Consider the following 22,758-nt stretch of genomic DNA (forward strand, 5'->3'; position numbering starts at 1 on the left):
AGGGCAATATTAAGATGGATCTCGCAGAGATTGGAATACAAAGTAGAAACTAGATGCAGTTAGCTAAGGATAGAAGTCAGTGGAGAGCTTTTGTGAACGCGGCATTGAACCTCCGGGTTCCATAGGCCATAGAGTTAGTTATTATTATTATTATTATTATTATTATTATTATTATTATTATTATTATTATTATTATTGTTAGTGCAATGAAACCTTCCTTAACGGACATTTCTATAATACGGACAGATTTTTTTGTCCCGGCAAAAATATATGTTCTCTTACGGAACAAAACCCTCTCTTTTACGGACAGTCTCAGATACGGACACGGACAGTCCTTTTTTCCCCAAAACGTTTCAATAACCTCTTTATAACGGACAGGAATTATTCTCGGTTGTGCGATATATTACAGTAGACAAAAAAGTGTTTTCCCTATAAGTGTATCTCTCATGAGTCTAGACCTGGTGAACCATCAAACAATACAACTTCAAGCTGAACTTGAAATTCTTTTTTTTTTTTTTTTGCCCGCAAAAAAAAAATACTTTCTGGTGGAAATCCTACAAAATCTTCAACAAGCAATAACACTCATGCAGGATCAGCCGTATGTGAAAGATCTTCCCTTCCCTAGCAAATTAGTTCTGTTTCCTCTGGGCTTTGCATCTTTCCCGACAATTTCATGTGAATTAATGGATATTTTTACAGGGTGATGACATGTACTTACGAAAATTACCATACACGCATTATCTATTGCGGTACGGTATACGAATATATTAACACATCCCCAGCAATTAACACATTAACACATCTTATTTAACACAAATGAATTTCTCCTTCATCTCTCCCAGTAATTAAATACGTACTAAATAGAGTATTTTCATATTGAATTTTACCTATGTACGCTCATACATAACGCATTCACTGTATATTACTGCATACAATTACCGTTGTGAGAAATTAAATTATTGTAACCTCTCTGTAACGGACACCTCTCAGTGACGGACAAAAATTCATGTTTCACTGGTGTCCGTTATTCAGAGGTTTCACTGTAGTAGTAATAGTATTTAGGTTCCATAAAAACGTCACTACAGCAACAGCCAAGCAGGTAGGGATCGTGTGCCCTGCAACATGAAATGTGTACATAGGCTACACATTATTCAATTAGCTATATTTTCTTTAGTATATATTAAATGATATAGGACCTGTATGACTTACATTGTCTCAATTTCTTTTATCAATTATATAAATATGATTTGCTCCTCACTGGAAAGCCTTACATTTCTTCACACACCCCTATCCCCCTAAAGCTGCATGAAGTGTCCCTATATTTTGCTCCCGATAGGTGGGAACTCTAAACATCTCTCCGTGTTATTTTCTGGAATGCTTGCATGTTTATTTTCACAAATTTACACTGTTTTGTTATTTTCACAAATTTACAGTTTTGTTATTTTCACAAATTTACATGCATAACAATATTACTAACTTTCCTTTACAACATTTAACTTGTTTCCTGTACAGTAATATCCTAAGGAGCTAAGCTTAAAGAAAATACTACTTATTCTATTATTTCAATATTTAAGAATTTTGTATCACACAATCTCTTTCATAAAAAATGAATTACACAATTATAACTAAACGTAGGGAAACTAGAACGCTGTCATGAAGCACCAAACTCTTTGGAATTCCATCATTCTTTTACGTTCAATGTATATTGTAAGGATCCTCACATCACGACAAAAGCACATGTCAACACAACACGTGTTACTGAATATAAACAGTGAAGCAGACGAGAAGCCAACACGGAAGACACCGAGGGAAGCCGAAAGAAGACGGCCCTCACGAAAGGACCCGAAGAGGACAAATAAAAGTCCGACCACCGAGGAACCTGGCATCAGTCGACCAACTGATCGTCGACCGTTAGGGTATGTTGATCTGTGCAACTGATCGTAACCTAACCTAATCCCTGGAGGCTGCTATGAGCTGAGGTCTCCTAGAACCGAATCCTTGAGAACCCTGGAGGTTGCTATAAAGCTAAGGGGTTACCCGTACAGAACGTTATAACCTGCAAACCTTGGTCATTATAGAGACACTTTGCTGTTAGAACTTTTCTAAACACAAAAGACTTAAATTTTATATTAAATTGGTAAAGGGATAAATCTCGGTTCATTATTGACTCTACCTACAAAGTCATTACACCTATACTCGTACGGGTATATCATTTCTAATTTTTTAAAGAAAAAGAAAGAAAGGAAAAAAGTTCCTTGAGAAATTGGACCGTTAAGCCTCAATTGTGTTGTGTTCTCAAAGCCCCAGAAAAACCGTAGCATACATCTAAAAATTTTCCTCTATTATGTAGGTAGGACAAGTCAACTTATCACCCTTTTTTTTATCTAGAGTGTATACTGCAATTTTTGTGTAATCTTAGTCTTCTCTTACAACAGTGAATCTTCTTTTATTACTATTATTATTATTATTTTGCAGTGAATTGTCTTTCTACCTTCTTCCATCCATTTTTTTTTTCAAAAACTGTCCTGTTTGATTGGTTCGTTCGTATGGAAATTCTGGCTTCTCATTAGACATTATTAAGACAAATATAGAATTCTGGCTTCTCATTTATTAGGACATAGATAGATTAATGAACAAAAATCACAGACCATGTACTAGTACAGTTCATTTACACCAATACGGACAGATGCTAATAGTAAAATAACTTGTTTTAGGTGTAGTCACTTCACGTTTCCTTTCATGAAAAGTAACTATCATACTTCAGTTTGTATACAGGTGGAAACAAAGATGAAATGTGAAGTTAATTTGGATAAGGACTTATTTAAAATGAAATGTTAGATGCATGCTACAGGTTGAAAAAGTATCCAAATTAAAAGGCAAGTACTCTTATTGCAAAATTTGTAAGAATGCATGAGACATGCTTTTGTGAAGAAGAAATGTCAAGAGAAACTTAAATAAGCAAAATAACAACAATATAGTACATACAAATTATAGATTAGCCCCATATCGTAAATATTTTTTAAATCAAAATCAATAAAGTTAAAGAAACAGACTTCATATATTTGTGGGTTACAAATACTGGTGTTGTAAAAATATAAAGGCAACCAAGAAAGTTCTGTTGTTTCTTCACCCACCACCTTCGAACATCAATATGTCACCCAAGACGTACCTCGAAAATCAAAAATAGTCCCCATCACCATCAACGACCTCCTGCCAACCTTCTCGAAGGCCATGGATTCCATCGCGGTAGAATTTTGTGGGCACTGAAGCGAAAAAAGTATCAAGTGCATTTTCCATCTCTACTAGGGTTGAACTGGCATTCTCTAAGGTGATTGTCCAAGGAATGGAACATATAATAATCGGACGGTGCAATGTATGTGGAGTATGGTGGATGCAATAGTGTTTTCCACGTGGAATGATGTCCCGGGTCATCCTAGCCACGTGGGGCTTAGCATTGTTCTGTAACAACAGAGCCCCTTTGCGAATCAGAAATGCTCCTGAGTTTTGAGTTTTTCTTCAAGACGGCTCAACTGCTAAAAGTACACAGTTGTATTAATGCTCTAGCCAACTGGAAGCAGTTTCCGATGCACGCAGTGATGAAAATTTTCCGGAAAATTTTCCGATTCATAAAAACATACTTCACTTATTCCTACATCGTTGTACAGACGTGATGTGAGGTGGAAAATTTTCTTTTATGTTTTTTCCGGAAAATTTTCCGTTCTTAACAGTACCTCGAGTATTCATAAAATTGATTGAAATCATGTATTAAAATGTTAAAAAGTGAAAGATCGTTTAAAGAATCTGAAAATTTTCATGGCTCACAATTTTCAATATGGTGGGTGCGCCATATATGGAATACGTTCCTAATATGAAATACCAGACTATTTTGTCTGCTATGTGCTGCCACCGAATAGACTTTACGTAAACTTGTGCACTGTGTCAGCCTCCGTCTGCGCATGAGTGGTTTGCTGCCGAACGATAACATAACATTTCCTTTTGTTGCAGAATAGTTTTTTTTTTTTTTTTGAAGAACTTGAGTTTTTCGGACGTACATTTCCAAGCTGCTGAATAAGCGCAAAGAGGCATATATTATTGTTGAGTTTGTGATATTTAGATTACATATATAGTGTACCATAAGGGCATAAAGATTCAGTACCCAGAGAATCACGTAAGCGTATGTAGGAAGATAACTATCCAAAATGGCGATTTTCCTAATATGGAATACCAGCAGGATCCTAATATGGAATATTCCTAAATAGGTTCATACGTATGTGAACTAGAAGTGAAGAAGAATAACTGAATTATAAGTTATATTACACCTGACATTGTTTTAGACCGAGCATCAGGGAAGTCTCCTAGTCGAAACGTTTCTCATTTGTGTTGTCTGTCTACAGGGTGTCCATAAAGTCTGGATACATGGGGAAAAGCACAATTTAGTCAATTTAATGCTAATGAATAATATTTTCTACATTATTTCCGTGCTGTTCAATGCATAATTTGATGCGCTTTACAAGATTAAGGTGAACTCGATGGAATAGGTCTGAATTGCCGTCGATTTCAGCACACCGATTGGTAATGCATTCTGTCAGGTGATTTAAATTTCTAATCTTCATTGAATAAACTTTCTCTTTCAGCATATCCCAGAAAAAGAAAAAGGGTGGAGAAAGGTCTGGCGAACGAGGGGATCACTTCACATGACCTCTTCTCCCAATCCAGTGAGGGAAATTGTCATTCAACCAATCTCTAACAGCTGCAGCAAAATGGGCAGGGGCCCCATCCTGCTGAAACCAGTCTGGAAGTCCCTCACTCAAACGCTCAATTTGAGATATCAGTTTGTCTCTCATCATGTTTAGATAAGTCTCACTAGTTATATGTTCATCAAAGAAGAAAGGTCCTAGCACGGAACGGGGTTTGTCCAACATACTGCCTGTTTCTTTAAACTTGGTGATTAATTTCCCGACGGTAGTAAAACAAATAGGTTGATTATGAGGGTGTCGAAGGTTAAATTCTTGCGCATTTTTGCGATACGATCATCCTTTTCGTCCACTTAAGAGTACCAACTCGACTCGTTCTTCTTTAGTCAGTCATCATTCAATCTGGAAAAATAAAAACAAATTACTAGAATTCCCTATTTGCCCAGACTTTATGGACACCCTGTATGTGGGTATCTGTTTGTGTGTGTCTGTGTGTCTCGCGATAACTCCAGAGCACATCAACCAATTCGAATAAAACTTTCACAGATTAATTATTTGTTCAAATGTCTCAACTGCCGTGTCCTATACAGTGTTAAGTGAAGAGTACAGCACGACAGTACCGATTGAAGTAGTGAGTCCGCTAGCGCAACTACAGCCGCAGCATCGCAGCACACGTAGTCGAAAGCAAGGTGGGCAAAAGTACTTACGAGTACTCCGCACAAAAACGATTTAGAAGCTGCCTCTACTTCATCAAAACGGGCCTTTACCTCATCATTGCAAGTAATTAAAAAGATGTTTAGCTTTCTAAGCCCCAACCAACAAAATCCAATCGAAACAGCCAAAGAAAAGGACTTCATACTACTACAAATTAGATAGTTAATCCGAAGAATCAGTGAGTGACTTGAACGAAAGTAGTGACAGTTTAAGTGATCCTACTGATGATGTTGACGATGATGAGGAAAGTGGACATTGTGATAAATTGTAGTCGCTCAGTGCAGGGGAGGAAGATTGGTTAAAATGCCCAGTTTGTAAAAGGTAATCCCACGAAACGTCTCCCGTGAAAGGTGGAGAAAAATATGTTTGTGGCCATTGTTCTGCTAAGTAAAATTGGAATCAAAATTTAGACGCCATAAGACACGCTAATCCAGTATGTTTGAACTTTTTCTTTTATATTTTTTTTTTATTTTATTTGTCGCACGTAGTTTGATTCCCGTTCTATTATTTTTATTATTGGTTGTAGCTAGTAAACATACTTATTCCAAGTTAAAAGATATTATAGCTACTCCAAAAGTTAAAATGAGTAGATATTATAGCCTATTACAGTAATTTACAAACATAGACCTAATAATGAAAAAGTCAAATTCGATAAGTATCTTTGTACTACGTACAATTCTGGTATTTCTGCTGTTTTATATTTTAATTACCTTAAGAATGTTATGTAATTTTATGTGCACTTCTCTTATAGACCTACCAAATATGATATATAGGCTACAATGCCTACAACGCGACATTTAGATAATTCGATCATGGGCACGATCTCTGCTCAGACTACCCATCCTGAGTGAAGTTTTTGTGGTTTTCCTCAGTCCTATTAGGCGTATGTCGGGATGGTTCTTTCCCTGAGGTCAGGATCGAGTCCTTTCCAATTCGTAGACTTATCTTATGGGGCGATGTGATCTCGGAGTTGGGCCTTTGCTCCTTTTCTTGAACTAGTAAATAAATTTATTTCTTAAATAAGCAAATAAATTGCTCGAATGCATTGCTCATGCTCGAATTATCCAAATGTCGGATTGTAGGCAGATGCGCATATTTTGTTCTAGTATTCCATTTTAAGAACAGGTAGTGTTCCATATTAGGAGCGGGGTGTGCCTAATATGGGAAATTGAGTTTCTTTCAATTTTGTAATATTGTAAAAAGTCAATAATGTGGAACAAACTTTCATACCTGTATTTTGTTTTACAAAGGTACCACAAGTATTATGATGTATAATATTTTTATTCTGGAATACACTTTTCTGAGAAATAAAGAAGAAACAAAAAGTATTCCATATTCGGTACCTTTACCCTACTATGTAAGTACAAGTGAAACAATGTTCCATAAATTGAAATATTTTGTCTTATGTGGAAAAATTGAAGAACTTTTTGAGTAGGAAAATTTTCATCACTTTGAAGCAAAAAGTAAAACAAGTTCTTGTGAATCGGAAAGTTTTATTGCTCTGTAGAAACAAATGTAAGGAATTTTCATGAATCGGAAAATTTTCATCGCGATGTAGAAACAAGTGAAAACACTTTTCATAATCCGGACAGTTTTGAATATTATGTATAGTGATGTTAGGTGGAAAATTTTCCACTATATTTAACTGCACATTGAGATATACCATTCCTGCAGAGGAAAATTAGACAGCAACAAATTATAATTTTCCAATTAAATTTCGGGAACCAGAAAATTTTCTAATATTTCAAGTTGGGAAGTAAAGATTTACATAGTGAAACATTCTTGAAATGAAGAACAGTTAGATTTTCACTTCATGAAACTTTTTAAGACAATATTTATTACCAATAAATTCTACGGATAAACAACAATGAAGGAATAAGTGCAGTATGTTTTTATGAATCGGAAAACATTAATGATTTTTAATAAATTCAAATTTTAAATAATAGAATGGGATATTTGTACTCTATAGACTTGATATATGTTCTCTGCACTTTGCATACACATACATACACACACACAGAGAGAGAGAGAGAGAGAGAGAGAGAGAGAGAGAGAGAGAAAGAGAGAGAGAGGAGTTGAATTGAGTTGATTTTGAGTTTAACGTCCCTTTTAGCAGCGAGACTATATAAAACGGGACCAACTGATTAACGTGAAATCCGAACTACATGAGCTCCCGCTCGGAATCGAAGCCAAGTCTTTCGTGCCAAAGGTGCGTATGCTAACCACTAAGCAACGAAGGAGCTCGCAGATGAAGAGAGAGAGAGAGAGAGAAACACTGTATATTTTTACTTCCCAACTTGAAATATTAGAAAATTTTCCGGTTTCCGAAAGCTAATTGGAAAATTATAATTTGTTGCTGACTAACTTTCCTCTACATAAATTCAATTTTGTAGCTGAATGTGCAGTTAAATATAGTGGAAAATTTTCCACCTAACATAACTATACATAATATCCAAAATTGTCCGGCTTGTTTATACATCGTGATGAAAATTTTCCGATTCATGAAAATTCCTTTCACTTGTTTCTACAGAGCAATAAAACTTTCCAATTCACAAAAAGTTGTTTTACTTTTTGCTTCAAAATGATGAAAATTTTCCGACTCATAAAAAGTTCTTCAATTTTTCCATATAAGACAGAAAATAATTCGATTCATGAAAAATTGTTTAACTTGTTCCTACGTACTCGGTTTTTCGGATCCAGGTATGGAACCAGTTCCGAAACCGGTTCGGAAACTGGATATCCAAGAACCGGTTCCGCCCGCCAGAACCGGAACTTTGGGGCCACCCCTACGCTAAACCGGGCCTGCTGGCAGGCTGTGAACAGTGTGCTAGATGAAATGGTGGAAGCGACAGGCAGCTTCAAACGGCGTCCGCTTGTCTCATTTGGCTAAACAAACTGGGAAACTGGTAAACTTATTGGCTTAATAAGCAAACTGACAAACTCATTTGGCTAAACACCTATTGGTGGACCAAAAATTTTTTTTCTAGGGAGCACAAACGGGTCTGGGCGGGGAGGGCACAAGCGCGTGGTCCTCTTTGCAGTGTTTTGAAGGTGAACTTTGTGCCTCCTTTACTGGTCTTTGGGGGCTTTCGGATCCAGGTCTTGAACTGTTTCCTAAGATCCGGTAATGAAACCGGGTTTTCGGTTTCAGGACTGGAAACGGTTCTGAAAACCGAATCTCCAAGAACCAGTTCCTCGCGGAACCGGAACTTTGAGGCAATCCCTAGTATTGGTTGCTATATAGCGCAATTTAGATCCAAAACAAATCAGTTGAAGTACAAATATTGAGGTTACATGAATTGAAATTTATATTAGATTTACAGTTTGTTACCTTTTGTAGTTTACTTTCTACTAAATGCAAATTTACCGAACTAATCGAATTATTTGAAACACAGTGGACTCTTATCTTAACCACCCATCTTCAGAAGCGTCATTTTCGTTATCAGCTGCGCTCAAATCTTCACAACAATATACCATTTAACAAACGCAACTGTGTTTTTCTTCGTTTAGTAGATGTGTTGATAAAATACACTTCATTCAGTATTTTAGTGTTAAGCGTAATTTTTTCAGCTTTGTGTTTTTCTTCAATCAATAAACATACACCGTAATAAGTGTGTGGTTTGTGTAAGAGAGAGTAGTGTGACAATATACGGTATTTCGTTCAATTGGGCGTCACTGGAGCAGCTTGTGATCGAAATTTCTGATTTTGGTGAGTTAAATTTATTGACTTCTAATACTGTAAGCCATGTTTAAACCATTATAGAGATGTTATACAATTTAGAAGCTATGAAACGGCGATTTTGGTTTTAACCGACGTTTCCGTTATCTGACCAGGTTCCGGTACCGTGGTGATCGGTTAACAGGGAGTTTATTGTATTTGAAAACCTGACAAATTTTTAAATAGCATTTTTTTTATATCTGGTGATTTTAATCTGCTATTGATCACAAGCCTGATACATATTTACTAAAAATTAGATATAGAATATAGAGCCCTAAAATGTTTTATTTTATGCATAATCTAACTTTATATAATTATGTTTAAAATATAAATAGCAGAAAATTTGATACTCTAAATTTCCTGAACCGCCCGACCGATCTTGATGAAATTTGTAACATGGATGAGGTTCGAGGCTGGGCTGGTTTTAGGCTATTCACTTTGATGGTAGAACTGAGGGTTGGGGGAGGGGGTATAAAATAAATAAAGCAACTCCAAAAACCACTCGACCAATCTTGATCAAATTTTCAACATAAATAAGTTTCAGGCCTGGAATCGTTTTTATGATCTAAATTTGACGGAACAACGTAGGGGAGGAGAAGGAGGGGGAGATATATAAAAATCAATTTATATAAGACTGAAAGTGACTATATTTGTAACTTAATAACTCTTGAACCATCCGACTGATCTCAATCAAATTTTCAAGATACATGAGGTTCGGATCTGGAAACATTTTTGTAATTTCACTTTAACAGTAGATCCTAGGAGAGGGGGACGTATAAATAAAAACTAATAAAACCTAATAACTTTTCAACCACCCAACCAATCTCGATCAAATTCTCAACATACATGAGGGTCGGGCCTTGGGTGTTTTTTTATCGTTTCACTTTGACGAGCCAACCCAGGGGAGGAGGAGGGGAAAGATATATGTAAAAAAAAAAATTAAAATTAAAATGACTGTCTTTGTGACTTCATCACTCTTCAACCACCCGACCAATCTCATTCAAATTTTCAACATACATGAGTTTAGGGGCATGGATCACTTTAGGCTATTCACTTTGGACGATGCAACGTAGGGGAGGGGCAGGAAGAGAGACATTTAAAAATGATCAAAAATGACCGATATTAGTATTGAATCCATAGTTTTCGGGGTCGATGAGAGAAACAGTGGCACTTGTGATACTGTTTCAATCCAAGTTCAGCCCTGATAGTTAGGAGGGGGAGAGTACACCGTAGGGGAAGGGGATAAACATTTAAAAATGATCGAAAATGACTAATATTAGTGTCGAGTCGATAGTTTTAGGAGTAGCTGAGATTAACAGTGACAATTCTGATGCCGTGTGCCGCAGCACGGAGGAGGGGGGCTATATGTAATAATAATCGAAAATGATTAATATTAGTGTCTAATCCATAGTTTTCGGGATCATTCGGATGAACAATGACATTTCCGATCCGGTTTAAATCCAAAATCAGCCCCGCCACTTGAAAGAGGGAGAGAAAGAGATATATAAAAATTATCGAAAATGGCCACTATCAGTGTCGAATTTATAGTTTTCTGGGTCGCTTAGATAAACAGTGATACTTTCGATCCTGTTTAAATTAAAATTCAAGCCGCAACTTGGGGGAGGGGGAGGAAGAGATATTTAAAAATGATCGAAAATGACCGATATTAGTGCTTAATCTACATTTTTGGGGTTGCTGAGATGAACGGCGACACTTCCGATGCCATGGAACGCAACTTGAGGAGGGGGATATATGGTCAAAAAGACCGATATTTGTGTTGAATCTATAGTTCTTGGGGTCGCCGAGATGAACAGTGACACTTCTGATGTTGTTTAAATCTAAATTCAGCCCCGCATCTTAGGGGAGGGGGAAGGGAAATACATAAAACTGATCAAAAATAACCCTATTAGTGTCGAATTCATAGTTTACGGGGTTGCTGAGATGACCGGTAACACTTTCGATCCCGTTTAAAACCAAATTTAGCCCCGTAACTTGAGGGAGGGGGAGATAATAAAATGATCGAAAATGACCAATATTAGTGTCGAATCCATGGTTTTCGCGGTCAATGATCTTTCCGATGGAGTTAAAAACAAAAGCAGCATATTTCACGGGTACTAAATACATGAGATATTGAGTTGTGTATTTAAATTTCCATTTCAACCCAGCGAAGCGGGTAATACATTGTATTTAATAATGCGAATAATAACTGTTAAGAAAGAAGAATTATCATTTGTAAGAATAGATTATTTGATTTTAGTTTAACGAGACTATATGAGACGTGAACTTACATCTTAGCGTAGGATCCGAACATGAGCTCCCGGTGGAAATCGAACCCGGGTCTCAAACGCCAATGGCACGTAAGCTTAGCCATCAGGGAGCTTTTGTAAACATACGCAATCACCATCTTTGTTTAAGTATTTTGATTCCAATCTACTAAACTGAAAACGTAAGAAAAAGAGTTAATATATAAAGAAAGCAAGTGTATGATTGGGAATCCTACACATCCTACAAGGTAGGCCTACATCCAGATGAAACAGAAAGGACTCAAAAGAAGTTTCTAAAATACTTGTTTTATAAAAGGCATAAAAGAAATGTCTACACTGAACATCTAAGACATAACGATTTGTTGTGTAAACTTAACGACTGCAGATTAAAGGCAAGATGACCAATACAAATAAATATATTTTTGTATAAAACTATTAACTATATCATGGATAATCCAGTTTCCCAGAAAAAAGTACAATTTTATGTAAAAGGGAATGTTCTGAAATCAAGAGAATTATTGAGTTATGTAATTCCAAAAACTGCAATTAATATAAATTCGCCGTTAAGACAAACGAGAACGCTAAATAATATTATGAAACATTAGAACTCTTACGATGTATACAAAATTGAAGGAGATCTCGAACATTATAGAAAACTGAGAAGATATACAAATTTATATTTACTTTTTATTCTTATATATGTGTATGTGAATATGTAGAGTTTCATGTTTTTTTAAGCTACGTTCTTGTAGATATATGTATGGTGTATATCTCCAGGTATATATGGGTGCTGTCTGCATGTAGGTGTTTGGCCATATGCGAATGTGGATATATGAATATATCATGTTCATATTTTATTTGTAGTACCGGTGCGAACGGTCCCGGGTTCGATTCCCGGTGGGGGCACTCGGTCGAAAAAGTGAAAAACGCTTTTCCAGGCCAGCCACCGTGAATGAGGTTCTACTCATTCACATCAGGCAAATGTCAGGGTGGTACCTAACTTATAGGTCTCAATCCTTTCTTCCTTCCTTTTCCTCGGATAGTGTGCTCGCCGAGAGACGTCTTCCCTCAAAACGTGATGGGCTAAATCTCTTAGATGCCGACAGCCCAGAAATCTCAATCCTAAACCTATTTGTAGAACAACATGTAAAATTACTGAAAGTTGTACTACATACATTTTGATTGTAAAAGAGAATAATGTATTAAGTAAGGTACTAATAATTAGACTCCACTAATTGGAGAAAATATTCTTCGTTGGAGGAAATAAATAAATAAAGCAAATTTTCGCTATGTTTATGTTCACAATATCAGTTAGAAGGGGTGAAATCCTGAAAAACGCAGTACTTATGACGAATAATTAAAATACATATTATTTTTATGTAAAAAGTTATAATCTACATTCCATTTTATTTAAATTATATAGTTTATATTATCTTGCAAAAAGTTTTGAATATCGTCCTAACAACTGCCAAGATATAAAGGAGCTTTTAAATATTTTTCTATAGTATATTTTCAAAATTTATATTGAAAATGGATTTAAACAAATAGTTTAAAATCAATAAAATGTCAATATGTGAATAAAAGTTATGGGCCCTTAAACAACCGCTTCCCCGTGTGTATTTTTTAGTTTCTTCTGCTGTTCAGATTACATAGGTCCATTCACATTAGTTAAAACCTTTTGTTTATAGCCTATGTTCTCCTTCAAACATATTTCATGTGATAAACATTTAAAAGAGATAAAATGAAAACAACACATTGCGAAAAAAAAGTCAACGTTTACACTTTACTTCGGAGTAATCGAGGAGCTTTCATTAAAGCCTTCCTCTTTAATGAACTTGGTGAGAACGAAAACGCGTAATGGAGAATCACGGAATGTGAGATTAAGTTTGGAGAATGACAGTATAAGAGTATGGCAGCAAGTAAAAGCGATGCACTTTGGAGTGTTAGGAAGAAGTATTTTTGCAAATCTGCAAGATAAGTCTATCATAGAAGGAACTGTCTTTCAGCAGCGCTGAAGATCTTGGGCAATCTAAGCTCATCTTCCCTTGAGTGTTGTAATCTAGGTGCCCAGTTTTCCCATTAAGGTCTTCTCTTCTGTTTTCACTTAAAATGGCTCCAGATACTATGGAGCACATTTAAGCAGAGAACTTTCATTTGACCTGCTCTAATAACGTAAATATTTTCTCGCTTACAAAACTATTAGTTAATGAGAGTAGTGTTTAAATAAAAAGATGATTAATCTTATAAGATACAGAACCATTACATACTTTTAGCAGTATTATATAATTTTTTCGTATAGCAGAGAGTATTTTGGAAGTGAGACGAAACCGTTCGACGTTGATTTTAATAATAATAATAATAATAATAGTAATAATCATCATCATCATAATCATCACCATCATCATAGAAGATCAAGCATACAAGTTTAGAGCTGAACGTTACGCAGCACCCGGCATTGAAGATTCGACGGAGATGACAGCAGTATTCAAGTGATAGTTGCTTCAAGCATTGAGTGACAATAACAGGAGAACTTATCGGGATACGAAGAATGATTGTAATATTTTCATTTTTAGAAAATGAGGCGACGTTTAACCATTAACTGCTATAATGTAAGAATTTGAGTCTCACAAAAAGCAATGAAGTTCATGGAAAACATTCTGAGAATAACCAAATATTTATGGATGAAGTTAGTGAGCTGAGTTTCTTGAAAGAGTACAATGAATACGTACGATATAAGACGACTGCAAATATTTGGATACCCTGGAAAATACTTTATGCCATTGTATTAAAGATTGCGTTTTCCAACAAGATGGCACACACCGCCACAGTATAAATGTGAGATCACGTTGTACTTATCTGACAAATTAAACATTAAAAAAAAAAGAAAAAAAAAAGACGTTCTGTTGATTTTGTGCTACATATGAACTAGAAAACTGCTTTACGTGTGGTGAGTTGTTTTTTATTGTACTTTTGGTAATTAAATCTAGAATAACCCTGAGACTCTCACAAAATTACCTTTCCTTTTATCGATATTGTTCATATCTCACTGTTAATAAGTGTACAGTGACAGATGTATCTACAAGTTTTTAATAATACCATTTGTCATTTTATAACTTCGCATTTTGTCAACAATTAACACAGTTCTTTGTAGCCACGTGACTAACCTGCGTGTTTTCTGATTGGGTGGATGTTAAAATTCCACTTAAATCAATGAGTTTCTCGATTTGCTTCACATGCACGTTAATATCCCAAAAAAAAAAAAATTAAATATTATTAAGATATGATAGATGATTCAATCAACGCGTCATGAATTTTCACTAACCCTTACGAATCAAGTGTTAATCATTTGTTAATCATACTTCTTAAAAACTAATAAGTTTTGCCGATTGCCGATTGAAGAAGTAAAATTCATTGGCTTATTAATAATCTTATAAGTAGACGCTGAATTTACAAAGTAAATAATCAATATGTTTAGTTTTCATCGGTGAAAAAGCTGTATCAGTTTCCACCTGAAGTTGCATTTTGGTAGAAAATTTTCACAACAAATTGGAAGTAAACTTCCAATAATATCAGAAATCATTTAAATTGCCCTCAGGAAAAACGAAAATAACGTTTAACAGGTTTGATCCACGCATTTTCCTCTAATTTTTTTCTGAATAGCAATTATTGATATATTTTTACTATCGTTCATTTTGGTCAGAGACAATAACTGCAAAATACAACTTCAAGATAAATTAGACATTACAATTGAGTAATTCAGAATTTTATATATAAAAAGAAGCATTTACTTTCGAAACGACTTCTGATCAAAATGACTTTACTTGCACATATCTACTTAAATATTTTATTCCACTCCACTAGTTTCTTTACAAAGTGTAGCACAGTACCTCACGAAACACACACACAAAATAAAAAGAAAAGAAAATGTGAATTAAATAAATAAAAAAAAACTTCATGGCAAGAGACTTCTTACAGAGAAAACTGCAATTTGCTTCAGTTTTATTTGTCCTCAGCAAATCTTTACCAAGTGCCGTACTCTAAGACATTTATCTGCATTTGCCGCATCCAGTCCATTTACTGGAATTCTAAAGTACGTAAGTATACACAATTGTTAACTTTCACGAAACACCAGAAGGTGCACCTTACTGAATCGATCTTCTACGTGCATACACAGTTACCAACCACAAATGCAACCAAGTTTTGTTACTCAATGATTTTTAAACAGTCACGTTTATAGGCAATAAAAGCCATTACTGATATAATAGTAAAAAGAATGATAAATGTGATCTTAAATAAAATTAAACCTCTTAATTAAAACAAAATTTACTAATTAAATGAAAGTACTCCCAAAACAAACGATAACATTGTTTTACATTATTCTTTAAGTATAGCCGTAACGTGTAATAGAATTACCTGAAATGTAATAGAATTTCGGCTATGTTGCGAGTGAATATGCTTGAAAATTATATTGTAAAATGTCTTGTAAAAATAGGTACCATCTTATCTCTTAGGCCCCTATTCATACCGGAAGTTGCAGAAATTAACCACTTTTGGTTTTGACATTGATTGTTAAACAATGAACACAGTAAGAGCCAGAACCTGTTTTATGCAACCAATTAAGTATCACAAGAATATATTCCATCTCCACTAGGGCGGGGCGAACTTCAAGAAATGTAAACAGAGCTTTTGTCTCTAGTTCTAAAAGTTGATACAGGTAAAGATAGTTTCGTATGTAAAATTTCAGATTTTTATCTTTTGATTTAAGAATCCCAACTTTGAGTTAACAATGAAGCTATTATTGGCATATGATAAAAAGTAGTTTTTTTTCTGTTCAGTAGGTTTATTGTTCTAAAACATGCATTAATTTTTTAAAAGAAGTATTACTTAATTATCTGCTTTCAGAAACGCATGCTTAGTATTCAAATTTCCTTCTTGATTCCTCAGATGAAGCAATCATTCCATGTCTGGCTTTATGACCAAATACTTTTGTGGAAACCCTGGAAACTTCTTTTACGACTCGTTCAACTGCTTGTGAATGACATTGAATTCCTGTAAATTCCAGTAGTCCTATTTCAATCTTTGGAAGCAATTCTTCATCTGACATTGAGTTTACAAGTGGAGGTGGTGTTGTGACGGAAGCATCCCAATCAATCATCTTGTAGTAGTTTTCTTTTTCGAGATGAATCATAATATTTGATTTACAAAATTTTCTCACTCCAGCTTGATTGGTCGTTCTTGCAACAACAATCTTGTTTACTGCATCTTTTCTTACTTCAATGTCTGGATCTGCAAGAAGAATATTTTCACTGTGGGCACAATTTAACTTTAGAGATCTTATTGCAGCTTCCTTCATCTCACTATCGGGTAAATTTCTAACTTTCTCCAAAATAAAATAGAAGTTACGTGATCCATCAGTGCAGTTGGAATGGGTTTTTATCTCGAACCAACTTGGAGCATACACTCTAACGATGTAGGTTACAAGCTGCAATAGGTTTTTGGACGGATTTCTTGTGCTCATGAACAAACGAAGGGTTCGATTGGCGAGCGTCAACCACCTGGCGTGATTAAGGGCACCTGGAGAAGCAGTTTGTAAAAATTTTATAACAGCAGCATCAGCGTTGTCCTTTCCCTTTTGTACTGCGATGCAAGCCTTCAGCAAATACTTTTGATCAGCGCTACAATCTTTTGTGATATTCACACAAAATTCCTTGACATTTCCAGTGACGGGCTGGAACTCAACTATTGGAACATCCCGTGGATCAAAACTTAGCATCTTTCCGATATGCCCCGAAAATCTCTTTGGACCAGTTCTTTTGCCATCAATATTTTTAAAAATTTCTCTTAGTGGAAGCTCATTCAGATGCAATATACAAATGAGCCACTGTAAAGGTCGATTTAAAGCTGTTTCCATTCGACGTATAATTCAAGAATGTTCGCCAGTGTTTGTATTTGTTCCATCACATACCACAGTACGCAAAGTAGCTGTCGAATCCGTGTCACGTATAACAGAGAGTATTTCATTTGAAATATCTTCTGCTTTGCCACTTTGTGGAGCAATATGATCCATGCATTGCTCACTAGGATATGCAATAATAAGGTAGTGATCCTCCTCCTTTGTTAGTTGTCTTCCATCTGGTCCAAATAGTCTGGTTTCATCTATGCGCCCATCAAAACCAACACAAATTAGCCTGCGCAAGTCAAACGAACGAGATTCTGCTCCCTTGTCTCTCTAATAAATTCGCTGTCTCCGCAACTTTGTTGGTTCTAGTATATTTTCCGGTTTATCCAGTTTCAGGTCTTTCAGGCATGCATTAATTAATTTGCAAGCATCTCTGTTACTAACGCCAGTTCTTTCCATCATTTGGCTTAAGTTTGGGTACTGATACCTATTTTGTGCTGGCCGTTTTTCGGAATCTGTGTCTTCAGAGTCGGATGTGTTTGCTTCATAAGGTGATTCATTTTCCAAGGCCACACCACTTGCTTCATTTTCTTCCATAAAGTTCAACTGACAGGCAGTAGTTTTAGTCGTTGTTAGGCTTTGCAAATGCTTTTTCCTAAACCGCTCTTCCTGGTCCTTCCTCTCTGCTTTTTTCTGAAGAGAACTCGAAACAATCTTTTCAATCGAACCGATTACCATTTTCCGACCCGAAGTCTGATCTACCCAGAAATTCCACTCAATTTGTGGTTCTTTTATGGCGCATTTACACAACTGTCTGTTCATTATTTTGTTTCTAACACACTTGCAAGTACAGATATCAAATACTTGTTTGAAATTACTGAAGTCCGCTTTGAATGTAAGTGATGTGCGCTTTGCTGGTGGATATTTTTGGAGCTGTTGGGCAAGTCGTATGAGCTTTGAAAGTTTGCACAAAACGCTGCAATATCCAATGACTGGAATGCTAGCTTTGTTCCAGATACTGACAAGATCATTCGCCACATATTTTAAATATCTCTCGTAGGTGTTTCTTTCCCCTCTTCAGGTAGCATTTTTCTGTAGAACAGGTAGCATTTAACTACTTCTTCCTTCGTTGGGAGTTGTCTTCCAGAAAATACTTCAGGCTGACCAAATAAAGAATGGTGAGACTCTGATCGAGTCAGTGGTCCTCTCGAAGATGAAGCCATAGGCCTACTCACTGTTAGTTTGCTATACTGAAATACATACAATTTCACAAAATCGTTGTACTCGGTATTTCACACCCACTAGGGAAAGTCCGTTTTTCTGAGGTGGTTCACCCTCTTAGATATTTGATGATACCGTGCTGTATTCCCACTCACAGTGAGAACCCGTTTTTTAATGAGGCAGGTGTCCTCAAGTCGAATGTATAAAGCTAGCTGTGACTCCCCTGTGCTCTCAATAAGAGAAAAGCACGGCGATGTCGATCTTACGATCCTCCACAGTGTAAGCTCCTTCAAAAATATAGATTGTGGCTCCCCTGTGGTCTCAGACGAGAAACACGGTGATGTTGACCAGAGACTGATCCTCCACAAAGTGGAATTTTCATCTAATATTTTTTTTTGGAAAGGAGAAGAGAGAAATGGCTTCTATAAGGATGATGGTTTTCAAAAACTTTATTACTTCTCCAGCCTCTCAGAGGGTTACGCCCTCTCTTTGGCATGTGGTTCTCTAAACAAAAATACAATTTGGAAAATAATTTGTTGGGCTAAGGGAAGTTTGGGTAATGTCATCAGTTGAAAAAGGGTATATCATCATTTATTTTCCATAATTTATGTTAATTAAACAAATCTTTATTATAAAGTACACAAGAACAGGCTGTGAAATGGAGGTGCGAAAAGTGAAATATAATGAATTTTAAATATAAGATAAGAAAAGGGTAAATACTGTGTTATAAGATAAAGAGTGAAATATAAATTGAAAAATAAGTGCAAATGTGCGATAAGACAAAACTGTGCGATAATTGTGGCGGTGAGCAAAACAAAAGATAATGATGATGTAATATGAGATGAAGTGCCATCACATCACAAACACAAAGAAGTTAGTAAGACAGATGTAGGTTAAATCTTCTGTCCCGGGGCGACTCGGGACTAATGATCACAAGGGGAAGCCCTAGTTTGTTGTGAGGATGTCTGTGCTAAGATGGAAAAACATGAGGAATATGAGCATGGATGATATAAATGGCATAGATGTCGCGTTCTGCTACTGTGAGGTTTGCATGGCGGACATATAATGAAATGAGTATATTCAAAGGGGTATGCTTGTAACGATATGCGGCATCAGTGAGAGCATCCGTTCGAAGAATATCCAAGAAAAGTGGATGACCCGTTTCTATGCGAGATGTAATGTACCGATTACGAAGTTGTGCAATATGCTCTGTGATCTTCGGAAAGTTGATGTATTCATACGTGAGCCACGTAGGATACGGAAGTTTAAGTCGGTGGGCTAGACGAATAGCGTGACGCTCCAATATGCAAAGTTTTTCGTAGAAGGAAACAGAGGCATTGCACCAGGCAGTATGTCCAAAGGTGAGAATAGGACGGAGAAACATCTTGTAAGTATGGAGTAGAACATCGGGTTTGAGGCCCCACGTAGTGCCCGTGAGACGACGTAGAAGATTTAAACGAGTAGTCGCCTTAGTTTTGAGCTTTTGCAGGTGTGCACTCCAAGTTAGTTTGGAATCAAAAACAACGCCCAAGTACATAGCAGTGCTGGTAGTGCGTATTTGGTATCCATCAACTGTTATTCGTAGCAGTTTCGGGTTACGGTAGACTCTGGAATGTCTATGAGGTGGTATGAAAACCAGTGCTTGCGTTTTGTCGTCGTTAATGGTTAAATGCCATTTCTTGCACCAAGTGATGAAATTATCCAGAGTTGCCTGTAGTACAGCGCTGATTTGATGGATAGTGTTACCAAGTGCAAGAAAAGCTGTGTCGTCTGCATATTGGAAAGTAAATACATTACGTGGTACTGTTGGAATGTCAGAAGCATAAAGAATATACAATAATGGACTTAGAGCCGACCCCTGTGGAACTCCAGTAAGCGGAAATATTGGCTAGGAGAGTGCTTTACCAACTATGACATATGCATTGCGATTTGTAATGAACGAGTAAATAAGCCTGAGATAGCATGTGGGAAGTTTGAATGACTGTAGTTTTGTAATAAGACCATAGTGCCATACCTTATCGAAAGCCTTTTCCAAATCCATAAGAATGAGGCATGATGGAAACCCTTTGTTAAACTGATTTGTAATTATGGTGCTGAGACGAAGAAGCTGGTCATTTATGGGAAAACGAGGCCGAAAACCTGCTTGGTGGATAGGCAGTAGAATAGTAGTTTCAAGATACTTATGAAGTCGAGAGACAATAATTTTTTCCAGAATCTTGCTAAATACTGATGTGAGTTGGATTGGTCTGTAAGAGCAAACAGAATGGGCAGGCTTATTTGGTTTTGGAAACATACAGATTTTCCACTCAGAAGGATAGATTCCAGTTTGGAGTATGAAATTATATATTGTTGTCAGTATCAGGAGAAATGAGTATGGCGCTTCTTTGATGTGTCTATAAGAGATGTTGTCAATCCCAGGTGCTGTGTTCCTTTTCCGTTTTAGAGCCAATTGGATTTCGTTGGTAGTAATAGGTGTAGTGAGTGGGTGTTCCAGGTCAATCACATGTTCTGTGGAAGGTTGGAGTGCAGGAATACAAGACAGATCTGTCCGTTCAGAGCGTTTAGAGGCAGCTGTTGGCGTAAAAACGGTCTGTAGTTGTGTAGCAAAGGCGTTGGCTTTTTCTTCGTCAGAAAACAGAGGAATGTCATCTGCAACTAACGGGTAGGTTATCGTGGTGGTCTTGCCAGTAAGTTGATGAAATTGCTTCCAGTAGCGAGAAGGGTGTGCTTCCTCGGATAAAGTGTTACAGGTCTTGATCCAATTACGGCGTTTATAAGCGACAAGATAGTTATGAACAGCTCTTTGCCATTCGCGATGTTGATGAAGACATGCTTCATTTCCGATTCGATAATATTCTCGAAGATGCTGTCGGGCTTTTTGGATGAGCGTAAGATATGTCGTTGGTAAAGCCGGTTTGTGGGAATGCACTTGTTGCATCGGGATATTCTGATGGGCACTGGTTTGAATTGCCGTAGTAATAGCTGTAAGACAGGTAGTAAGTTCGGTTTCAGTTTTTGGAGGCGTAATGCTAGAAAGTGAATGTTCCAGGTCGTCCCGAAAATGAGCTCAGTTCGCCTTATCATACCTCGAAACCCGACGAGGTGTAAGTATAGGACATGGGGGTTTTCCTCGAGTTAATGTTAATTTAACTGGATGGTGATCACTTCCGATGGAATCTAGAACTGCAAGCTGACAGTCATTAAGAAGATTGATAGAGGTGATGACGACATCTGGTGTAGTCTGGCTGATAGGTCTGGTATGTGCAGGAAGAACATGAAGATAAAGCTGAAGATTATTAGTTATGTACTCGTGAAACTCTGTTTTTTCGCGATCAGTATGACTATGAATATTAATATCCGCCATGATGAGAATATTCCGATGGTTAGTGGCTATGTAACGGAAATATTCTAATGGTATAGGTTGTCGTGGTCGAATGTATATCGTACTGAAATTGATTATGATCGATGGAAAGTATAAAGTGACTAACAGGTATTCCGGGAGATGCCCTAAAGCTTGCGGAGTATATGTACGAACTGGATATTTTGGAAAATATCCGATTGCAACTCCCCCTTGGGCACGAGCAGCTTGATCTTGAAAGTCGCAGCGTTGTAATTGATATCCTGGAATACGAGCACATACATTCGGCTTCAAAGCGGTTTCATTTAGAGCAAAAGCACTAATATGCTCCTCTAATAACAGAGTTTCAAGTAATAGTTTATGTTGCTTAAAGGATCGAATATTGACAAATAAAAAACTAATCCCCATTATGAAGAAGACGGCGTATATGGTTTTAAACCGTGGTTTCCAGCGATCCAATATAAAAATGAACATAATTATTAGAATAAGTGGCATGAAGATTAATGTTAAAAAGTGATTTGGCTGCAGAAATGATATGTTGTATGACATGAGCTCGCTGAAACGGAAATATGTTTTGCAATACTAGACTAACATAACGTATTAGATCTTCAACTGTGAGCGAGGGTAATACTGATTGTGTAGGTGGTGTACAGATATAAATGCAAGATTTGGTAAAAACTTGTTGCAAGTTTTAGGATAAAACTGCGTTAATTGCATCGAACAAACATTTATTTTAAGCAAAACAAGAGAAAAATGAAAATGTGTATAAACTATAATTAAAATATGTGGTAAGGAAATTCTGCAACTACACGCAAAACCTTTTGTTTTACAAAAATACACTGACATTTGTGGTGCCATCTAGCGAGAAATTGGAAAATTACAAAATACTA

The 22,758-nt window shown here is 36.4% G+C and overlaps 1 protein-coding gene across 4 annotated transcripts in view; it reads right to left on the reverse strand.

The window, feature by feature from the left end:
* The window catches only part of Syn2 (Syntrophin-like 2), a 1,212,019-nt gene that overhangs the window by 790,902 nt on the left and 398,359 nt on the right, over positions 1-22,758 (reverse strand). The gene's annotated exons all lie outside the window — the stretch shown is intronic.

The sequence above is a fragment of the Thermobia domestica genome, chromosome 4 (genome assembly GCF_964235325.1).
Source record: "Thermobia domestica chromosome 4, izTheDome1.hap1.1, whole genome shotgun sequence".
In the NCBI taxonomy this organism is placed as follows: domain Eukaryota; kingdom Metazoa; phylum Arthropoda; class Insecta; order Zygentoma; family Lepismatidae; genus Thermobia; species Thermobia domestica.